We start from the raw sequence: 10,504 nt of genomic DNA on the forward strand, positions 1-10,504 counted from the left end.
AGGGAGAGAGGGACTGGTTGTGTGCGCCCCCTTCTAAGCCAGACAGCTTGGAGTTGGGACTGTTGCCATCATGGGGACTGCAGGGTGGGGAGGGGAGGGGACTGCAGGGTGGTCCTCTGGGACCAGGGAGGGACAAGGGCTGAAGGGGAAGCTGTCCTTAACTTTCTCACCTTCTGGATGCTTGAGTCTTTTTTTTTTTTTTTAATGTTTTTAATGTTTATTTTGAGAAAGAGAGACAGAGCATGAGCAGGGGAGGGGCAGAGAGAGAGAGAGAGAGGGAGACACAGAATCGGAAGCAGGCTCCAGGCTCTGAGCTGTCAGCATAGAGCCGATGTGGGGCTCAAACTCACGAACCGTGAGATCATGACCTGGGCCAAAGTCAGACGCTTAACCGATGGAGCCACCCAGGCGCCCCAGTGGATGCTCGAGTCTTGATCCCGGATTAAGGGAGAGGGGTCTGAGGCTCCCCTCAGTGATCCCAGTGTCCCCCTCCTCCCAGGGCTCCCCACACTGGGCAGCCTGGCTTCGTGCTGAGAGGAAATCTCCTCCCCTGGGCAGGGAATCGGTCACTGCTGCTACAATGCATGCTCTTGAGCAACTTCCTCTCTGAGCCTGTTTTTCCTTTTGCAAAATGGGAACTCTGATAGTTGCCACCGTAGAGCGTTGCCGTGAAGATTAAATCATATAATGTCTATTAAACACCCGGCCTAGGATTAAATCGTAGAATGTCTATTAAACACCCGGCATAGTCCCTGGTCTTTAGCCTATTGAGTTGAGCAGGGGGCTGAGAGGTCAGTCTGGGGCCAACCTGTGTTTGCCGTGCCTGTGGGGCAAGTGACAGTTGTCCCTCCAGGTGTGGCGCTCTGGAGGATTACTTGGACTGGAGAGGGGAGGAGACCGCCCACCAAAGAGGACAGGAAAAGCCCCATGCGTGGGCCAGTTGGAAACAAGTTCATATGAGGAGTAGGTTGAGAAAGCTGAGGCTCAGCATGATGATGCCTCAGGAGCCCAGGGCTGGCCAGACCCAAACTGCTCCCACAGACCTGCCCCAGGACTGGAGGCACAGAGTGACTTGCACAGGGTCACTCAGCAGGACGCGATCCGTTCCCACCTCCGTCCTCCAGAAGACGAGACCGTGGCTCCCAGACCGTGAGCCTTCACAGGTCGTGCTGGAACTGGCTGCCGAGCGCAAGGCAGCCTCCAAACCTGGTCTCGTCGTGGGTTCTGGAGCCCAAGCCAATAACCACCCTGCTATCCTGCCTCCCGCGGAGTCCCGAAGCCGTGCCCTTAACCCCGTCATCAGATGAGGACACCGTACTGCGGTCACAGGGCTGACACCCTTCGCTCCCACCAACCATCACTCGGTGCCTTACTGTTTGTTGAATGCCAGCCACGTGCCAGACATTGAAACACGGAGGTGAAGACGTCAGTCGTGGTCCCTGCTTTAGAGGGGACCTCGGGTCGGGGAGGTGAATTGGAGTGGCTTTGACAAAACATGGAAGCCCAGACGGTCCTGTTTCTGATTATGGACTGGCACTCTTCCTAGGTGTGTGTGTGTGTGTGTGTGTGTGTGTCTTTCCCGTTTAGAGGACAAAACCACAAACGCCCCTTAGACAGTTTCTCAGGATGATGGTTACCCAGGACGCGAGCCAAACTTCAAATGCTTGCTGGTTACACCGCCCCCTGCTGTCCCCTTCTGGGAAGAGCAACTTTCAGGTGCTTTTTAATAAGGCTCTAAACTGGGCTTCTGAAGGCAAGCCAGAGAGGAGGAGAGGTGATTGATTAAGGGGCACAGGCTCCCAGACAAGGATGCCAGCCAGCCTTTGTGGCTTGCTAGTCAGGGGACCCTGGCAGAGTCGCTTAACCTCTCTGCACCTCAGTTTCCCCACTTCTAAACTGAGAATAATAATAATATCTGGCTCATGCTGTTGTGAGGGGTCGTGTTAGCAGCATCCCTGGCTTGTCTCACATCAGCCATCAGTTCCGTGGCTAAGATCTCACTCAGCCCTGCGGGGATTTGGATTTGGGGTTCAGCCCTCCCCTCCCCACGTTCAGATGTCAGAACATTCTGATCAGCCTCGACTCTTTGTTGTTGTGTTTACATCACATCCAATCCAGTCGCTGCCTTGGCCATCAGTTCTGGCTCCTGCGTCTGAGTCACCTTTTCAGGTCACCTGAGGAGAGAAACAAGGCATATTCGATCAGGGGGAGTGTGTCCTGACCAGCCAGAAATATTCGGACAGACTTTCAGAGGCCAGTGGTCCAGGGGGTGGACTCCCCGGCTCCCTGGCTGTGAGACACGGTGGCCAGTTACACAACCTCTCCAACCCCCTACTTTACGGCTTTTGCAATATTTACATCATAATGTTATTCATACTTCTTAGCACTCTTTCATGCACTAAATGTTAGCTATTATAACTGACCACTTACTGGGACTAGAAGTATCACTCCAGCCTAGGTCAGTATTATTGTGCCCATTTTTACAGATGGGGCTCAGAGAGTCGGCACAACTGATCCGTAAACTTGAATATTTATTAGAGAGCAAAGATGCCTCGATGTTTTTACCTAGACCTTCCTCTGATGGGCAACATTCACCAAGCCAGCACCCCCCAACCCCCTCCCCCCCCCCCCCCCCCCCCCCCCCGCTGCCAGCGCTGGACTGTAAAGTTTCCAGAATCAAGGAGCCCCAGACCTTCGCCAGGAAGAGCTCACACAGCCGGCCCATAATTTCTGCAGGCTCCAGGGGGCGCCATTCGCACCGCGCAAAGGCCGTCGAGTGTGTGGAGGAAGGGGCGCCTTTCTCTCCAGTTTGCACCAAAGGGCCGCCGGGCCTGGCCGCGACACTGCCCTCCCGCCTCCTCCCCTCCCCTCTCCTCCCTTCCTCCCCTCTCTTCCCCTCCTCTCCTCCCCTCCCCCGGGTCCTCAAGCCTGGGCTCTGCCCTCTTCAGCCAGGGGTCTGGACCTCGTCCCGGGGGCCGGTGGCAGGGGGCGCGCCACCCCGCCCGGGTCCGTGGAGCCCCATCCCGCCTCCACCGGCGGCGCGCCCCCAACCACCAGGCAGGCCCACGCGGTCCGTCTGCTGCTGCTGGTTCTCTTTGCAGCTCAGCTCCCGGGAACTGGGGCCCTGACAGTCGGTGGGCTCAGTCTTAGCGGCCTTCTCCAGGGACCTCTCTTGCCTGCAAACGGCGCTCTGGCTCCTGCTGATGTCCTTTCACGGCTTGAATTAGGACTCACAAGGAACCAGGAATCTACTGCCCATCCCCCTGCCCCCCTCGGCTGCCCCAGGGACATTTATGAGCACGTCCATGGGCCCACCTCTGCGCCATGCACTTTCACGGATTATCTCTTTTCATCTCAACCCAACAGGGAGCTGCGATGGTGATTGCCGTTTTACACAGGGGGGACCCCCTCGGGGCGTTCTGTGCGCCCCCAGAGTCCCCTGCTCCTCCCTCTCCTCTCCTCGGTGGCTGGTGGGGAATGAAGATGGGAAAAGAAAGGGAAGATTTCCCTCGCCTGGGGCGCACGTCCTCTGGTGGCTTGGCTCTCGCCAGAGCAACGACCCAAGCTGGCTAGGTTTTTTTTTTTTTTTTTCCTGAAGGACTGTTTCGAGGGTTCTTTGGAGCCCCCACTGCTAGGAGAGGCTCACACTGTACTTTCCTTCCTGGGCAGGGGCTCCTCTGGGACACCGTACTCAAGGACCACCTCCCACCTGGTGCCACTGCCCACTCCCCTTGTGTCCTGGCCCTGCATAAAGTCTCTTCTGGGCACAGCAGCAAGTCACGGCTCCTGACCCAGGTCCTCAGCTGGCCCCTGGAAGCCAAAGCCCGGGACTGACGGGGTTCACCCCGTACATCCCATTCCACCACGGACCAGCCTGCCGGCTCCGCTTCCCACCTGCAGGCTTTCCCAGGCTGGGGTCCCGCCTAGCCTCTGAGCGCCACCGCCACCCCTGTGCCCCCACCCCCCAATCCAGGGCACAAAGGCCAGGCTCTGCAGATGGCCTCGTGGAAAACCCTCTTACTCAGCCTTCAGGGAGGGGAGCACCACCCCCCCCCCTACACGGGGCGGGAGAAGTAAAGACCCACAGCACCCCAACACCTCCCTGTGGAGAGAGCCCCCCTCTGCCTGCCAGCCGCTCCGATGGCGTCTGTCTCCGCCGTAGGTGGGAGGCACGGTCTCCCGAGGCTTCTAAAACTAGTTCCCAGCCACCTGCTTTAGAAGGTCTAGCACCTCGTTTTGGAACGTGGGTGCCGTTGGCAGCCCTGGCTGGAACCGGATCAGAAGAGAGCCTGCGTTTAAAAAATAGCATTTTATTTTGCAGCACTCTCAGACTTTGAGCAAAGCCGCAAAAATAATACCAGACTGGCGGAGGCTTCACTCAAGAGTCACCAAACGTTCACATTTTTTTTTTTTTTTTTTTTTTTACTACATGTGCTCTTTCATTCTTTGTCCCTCCTTTTCTCGTTTTTCTGAACCGTTGGCGAGGAAGTCATGGAGTTAGTGGCCTTTCGCTCTTAAACTCTTCAGGGTGATCTACAAATGGGGACCGAGGTACAATTACCCGCGTCAGGAAACGAGTTGTCCTGCTAATGTCCTTTGCCGCCAAAGGGGGGCGGGGAGTACTTGAGGCTCCCCTCCAGAAAGGGTTCCATTCCGCTGGCCGGTCGCTTTAGTCTTCTGATGTGGAATGATTCCTTGGTCTTGCTCCATCTCCCATTCTTGGGGCGAAGACGCTGTGTATTTCGTAGAATGCCTTCAGTTTGGGTTTGTCTGAGATTTCCTGGCGATTACACTCATTGTGTGCCTGTTTGGCAGGAATATCAGAGCGGCGAGGCTGTGCGCTCAGGGCCCCCCCGGCACGAGGTACACCTGTCAGTTTATGCCATCACTGGTAAGGTGAACTGATCACTTAGTCAAGCCGCTGATCGATACAGTTCCTCTCTCATGCTTTGAGTGTTTCAGCATCTTGGTGGGGAGATACACTGAGGCTCTATTAATATCCTATTTTCCAGCAAACACATTTATCTCATCCTTAATTTTAATATTCGTGGATGGTTCTTTTTTTCTTTTAGGTTTACTTATTTATTTGGAGAGAGAGAGCGCACAAGCAGGGGAGGGGCAGAGAGGGACAGAGAGAGAGAGAGAGAGAGAGAGAGAGAGAGAGAGAATCCCAAGCAGGCTCTGCGCTGTCAGCCCAGAGCCCAACATGCAGGCCTCGAACCCAAGATCATGACCTGAACCAAAATCAAGAGTTGGACGTTTAAACGACTGAGCCACCCAGGCGCCCCCATTGATGATTCTTGCTATAATAAGTACTATGGAGATTGCCGAATTGTGATTTTTTTTTCGAATTCCGTCATTTCCTCTATATTCTCAAAAAATTTTTTTTGATGTTTTATTTATTCTTGAGAGAGAGAGACAGAGTACAAGCAGGGGAGGGGCAGAGAGAGAGAGAGAGAGAGACACAGAATCCGAAGCAGGCTTCAGGCTCTGAGCGGTCAGCACAGAGCCCAACACGGGGCTCGAACCCACGAAGCGCGGGATCGTGACCCGAGCTGAAGTCGGATGCTCAACCAGCTGAACCACCCAGGCGCCCCTCTTCTGCATTTCTTAGTGGCATTCTCTTGTCAGATGGGAGCTGCCAGAGCAGACCCCACAGCGAGTCAGGCCAAGGGCCAAGTCAAGAAGGCGGAGGCCGGACGTGAGTACCAGGCCCATGAAGGGCAAACAGGCACCTGAGAAGTTGCTCAGGGCCAGGCGAGCGAGGAGCCAGCGGGGAGTGAGGGTGGGCAAGCCTGAGGTCACATACCTCCCCAGGGGACCTCTCCAGCTCTGCTCCCAGCGGTGCCCAGAGCAGCTCCTGGTGGCCGGAAGTTCTTGCCTGGCCCACTGCGGTCTCTAGCTGTTTCTGTCTGTCCCTGCCCATCACATCCCGCACCTCACCTCTCCCAGAATCGTGTGAAGCCACAGGCACCGCGTTTGCAGCCGCGGGCTGTCGGAAGAGCTGTCATGGGTCTGGTACCGAACTCCTACCCTAACCGGCCCTCCACAGGTGGGGGTGGGGGGAGCGCTTACCTACCACGTTGCACCCCAACCCTCTTGGAGAGGAGAGAAAGGGGTGCTTCCCGGAACCCTAGGGAAAGAAAGAAACCCAGGTGAGCAAAACTCATTACCTACCTGCTTTCTTGCTTTCTTTTTTTTAGAGTCAACCGGGCAGCATTAGAAACGTACCCACCCTGGGGTGAGGTTTCCTCTTTTCGTGATCTAGCCCGGGGGTTACACGAGCATCAAAAGCCCATGCCTTTCACCCACAACGGAAACTCTTGGGCCGTTTACTTGATTTGCTCTCTTCAAGGGCTTGTAACTGTGTTTCAAACCTTTCATGGTTCGGAAATGGGGAAAGTCTGTGCCAGGAAGCAGAAGCTGGCAAGGGAAGAGGAAAGAGCAGACACAGCCAGCCTCGGTGGGGGAATAAATCCCCACGCACCAGCCCCGGGAAGCCTCCCTGATACCTTGGCCTGGGGACTCCTGCGGGCCCCTCCTGCCTCGTTCTGGGCCACACATTCTGGAGCGTGGCTCGTGTCTTCAGCGAACTATTACGGCCGTATACTCATTGCCTCCAGGACTCCGATCCTCGCCCTAACCGTCCTGCCCCCTCTCTAAGGCCCGACGCTCCTTCTCTGTAAAATGGGGGAGAAGAACACGAGTTCTCAGGGTTACGGATCCAATGAATACAAAAACACTTAGCATCTTCCCTGGCAAGGAAGGTGCTGGATAAATAGGAGGGATTATTAGGGTCTCTCTCAGCCCCGCCAGGGTATGGATGCGATGGCAAACATTCACAAAGACCTGTGCACGCCAGTCACGGTGCTAGGGCCAGGAGGAGAACCATAGATAAGATAGGCACCGTGAGGGTGTATAGGCCGTCACAGGGAGGCAGGAGTGAGGGGCAGCACAGCATGTCAGTTACAGTAATAACGCATCTATGTGGTGCTCCCTGGGCTGGGCTTTGTTCCCAGTTCTTTGTGTAAATCTGATCCTGTGAGGCAGGTACTGGGTTAGACCCACGGAGGTAGAATCTGGAGACTCACTGCCAGGTCTGGGCACGGGCGACCCCGGGGCGGTGGCCTCGCGTCCTGAGACAGGGAACATGGACAGGGGAGCGGCGTTAGGGTACCAGCAGGCAGCGGACACGGGGGTCTGAAATAAATAGGGATCCGGGCCCAGCGAGCTGCTGGGGGCCCAGATTTGAGAGCGACTGGTTGAGCAAAGTGGGTTAAGCCACCAAAATGGCTTATCCGTTATCCAGAGAGCATGGGCCCACCTAGAAGCAGGCGGAGACTCTGGAGAACATGCCAGTAACCGGGAAGGACAGTCAGCAAGAATAATCCAGACTTGCGAGGACCTGGAGAGTCACACGGCAGTTGGGGCCATTTAGTTTAGGGGCAAAGCGCCCCCAGAAGGTATCAGTAAAGCCGCTGAGTGCTCAGGTGCCCCCGGTACAGCATGCTCCCCCTCCAATATGTTAAACCTTTCGGTGCTTAAAATGATAAAGCTTCGGTAACCTAAAAATCTCATCTCTTCCTGAATGACTCATTCCCCACGAGTTAAGAATAAACCTCTATTGTGCTCGTATAGCTGGGTTATTCCAGTGGGAGTGACACCTGATATTGTTGTGAACTTTACCTTACCTGACATCACATCTAGAATTTGCTCTCATTTCTCAGCCTGGGCGACTTGAGCCCCGCCCCGGCCTGAAGGATCTGGAAGGCAGACCTTTCGGGGGCCACGTGCAGCCCTGCTTCCACGGCCCCGGGACCGATTCATTGTTCAGTCCGCCGTGTGCGGGGTGGGGGCTTCGGGCCCTGATCCCTCGTGGCAACGATCCAAGGAGTGAACACGTCCCAGTGCAGCCGGTTAGACGAGGCCGGGAAACTTCTGACTGTCCCTGACACAGGAGGGGTGTTCCGGCAAATATTTGCCAAGCGGATGAAAATTTCATCATCCTTGTTATCCATAACAAGGGCGGCAAGTTCCTGCCGGGAACACAGCCGGTGGGTAGGATGGGCTCTGGCAGATGCTAGGACCCTGCAGTGAGTGGTTAATTATTCTGGGAGTTCACACTTGAAGGGGCTGAGGGCGGAGCCCGGCCAACTCCTCAAAACGGCGGCTCCGGGAATCCTAGAAAGGCGAGGCTCAATTTCCTTTCTCCCGCCTCTGGGCCCTTCTCTGAACCTGTCCAGACCCATCCAGGACCTTCCCAGGAGGAAAAGCCTCAGCTCGGATCAGCCTGGGTTCCTTCCTGGGAGGAGGACCCAGGGAAGGGAAGGGGGGCCTAGCTGAACCCCTGGCTCAGAACCCCACAGCTCAGAGGGTCTCCTCGTGGAGCTAGGAGACACGTGGCCGTCCTCCCTGAGCTTGTCACTGGTGCGTCCAAACCCTGCGTTACACTCCATTCTCCCTTAATCGTGAAATCTGGAAAACCACCACGGGCAAGACCCACTGGAGGGGCGTCTCCCCTGCAATTTCTAACTGCGGGTGAGGCCCCGCTCTCACACTAGCTGTGTGCCCTTGGGCAAATCGCTCAACCTCTCCGATCTTGTTTTTCTCACTTCTAACAGGAGTCTGTCATCACTTCACGGCACTACTCCCTTCCTTCTGGAAATATGGTAGCACCGGCCAGTTTTACTCCCTGGCTGGGAAGCTTTACCAGGGCAGGAACATAATTCTCACATTCATTGTCCCCTCTCCCTGAACGCAGATGTACAGGAGACACTCAACATGCTGCATAAGTAAAAGTCCCTTAAAAAGAACAACAACAGGGGGCGGGGCACTTGGGTGGCTCAGCTCAGGTGGAGATCTCAGGGTTTGTGAGTTCGAGCCCCAAGTCGGGCTCTGTGCTCACGGCTCAGAGCCTGGAGCCTGCTTCAGATTCCGTGTCCCCCTCTCTCTCTGCCTTGCTGCCGCTCTCTCAAAAATAAACGTTAAAAAAAAAAAAACAAAACAAAAACCAGGGGGGCACCTGGGTGGCTCAGTCAGTTAAGCTTCCTACTCTTGATTTCGCCTCAGGTCATGATCTTATGGTTCGTGAGTGCGAGCCCCAAGCTGGGCTCTGCGCTGACAGTGTGGGGCCTGCGTGGGACGCCTTGCCAACATCTCTCTCTGCCCCTCCCCTGCTCTCGCTCTCTCAAAATAAATTTTAAAAAATTTAAAAAATAATAAAATAAAATTAAAAAATAACAGGAACACCTGATATTTACTCTGATATTTACCTGATATTTACACCAGCACCTGATATTTACTGTGTGCCCAGCACCAAGCTAAGCCGTTTCAGTGCATTCTCTCATCTAATCCCCGTATTTCTCAAGGAAAGTATGATGACTCCCTTTTTAACGATGAAGAAACTGAGGCCCAGAGAGGCTCAGCCGTGTCCAAGGTCAGGCAGCCTCGTACGGGGCAGCTGAGACAGAAGCCAGATCTGAACTCACATGCATCTGTAGACGAAGCCCTCTCCCTGAAGCAAAGAGGCGGGGACGCTTCCAGGAGAGAAAACGAGGCTTGGAAGCATAAAAAGGAAGTATAAAAGGAAGGAGCTTTCTGGACTGCTAAACTCAGCCTCCAGGGGGAGGGGTCGCGATGAAGGATCCCCTCCACCTTGGGAGTCCTTGTCTACACTGTTTCTGACTGCTGTGCTCAACTGTTATTTGCTCCTAAAGCAGTGGGTCTCAATCGAGGGTGATTTTTGCCTCCCGGGGGATACTTGGTGATGCCTGGAGACGTTTGTTGGTTGTCACAACCGGTCCGTACTACTGGCTGGGGGCCAGACATGCTGCTAAACGTCCTACATTGCACAGGACAGCCTCGGCAACAAAGAATTATCCCGCCCGAACGTCAGGAGCGCTGAGGTTGTGAAACCCTGAGCTCGAGAAATGGGACTCCGCAATGCCGAAACCTTTGTCTGACATCCTCCTCCTGAGCTACGCATTATTTCCCTTTTACAGGTGAGGAAACAGACTCAGAGAGGTTGGGACTTAATTTAGAGCTCTCATTCAGAAAACCCGATCCTATCCTATCGGCTCCCTCTTGCCCGTGGACTTGGGAGGTGACTCAGTGTCAGAGGAAATGGGATGGGCGGGGGGGATCGCAGGTACAAAGAAGAGTAAGTTCGGAGTTTGGGAAATCTGGGTCTGGTCCAGCTCTGTTGTAATCCATCGTGTGACCCTGGGTAAGTCAATGCCCCCTCTGGTTTCATTCTTCTAGGGTTTTCCCCAGTATCGACTGATGCGGCCCGTCTACTACTGAGGGGTTCTTTGGGGGCTTGGAGACGGGGAGGGGTGACCTGGCTGCAGGCAGCGGCCATCTGGGGCCTTCTCAGACACCATTTCCATCTCTGCACAAAGGACAAATACAGAAGGAAGAAGATAGAGCCTCGACCCTTGGGCCTGGGGTGGGGGGTTTGGGGGGGAGGCAGAGGTTTTCCTTATCACAGCAAGATTCACCTTTC

The sequence above is a fragment of the Neofelis nebulosa genome, chromosome 8 (genome assembly GCF_028018385.1).
Source record: "Neofelis nebulosa isolate mNeoNeb1 chromosome 8, mNeoNeb1.pri, whole genome shotgun sequence".
Lineage (NCBI taxonomy): Eukaryota > Metazoa > Chordata > Mammalia > Carnivora > Felidae > Neofelis > Neofelis nebulosa.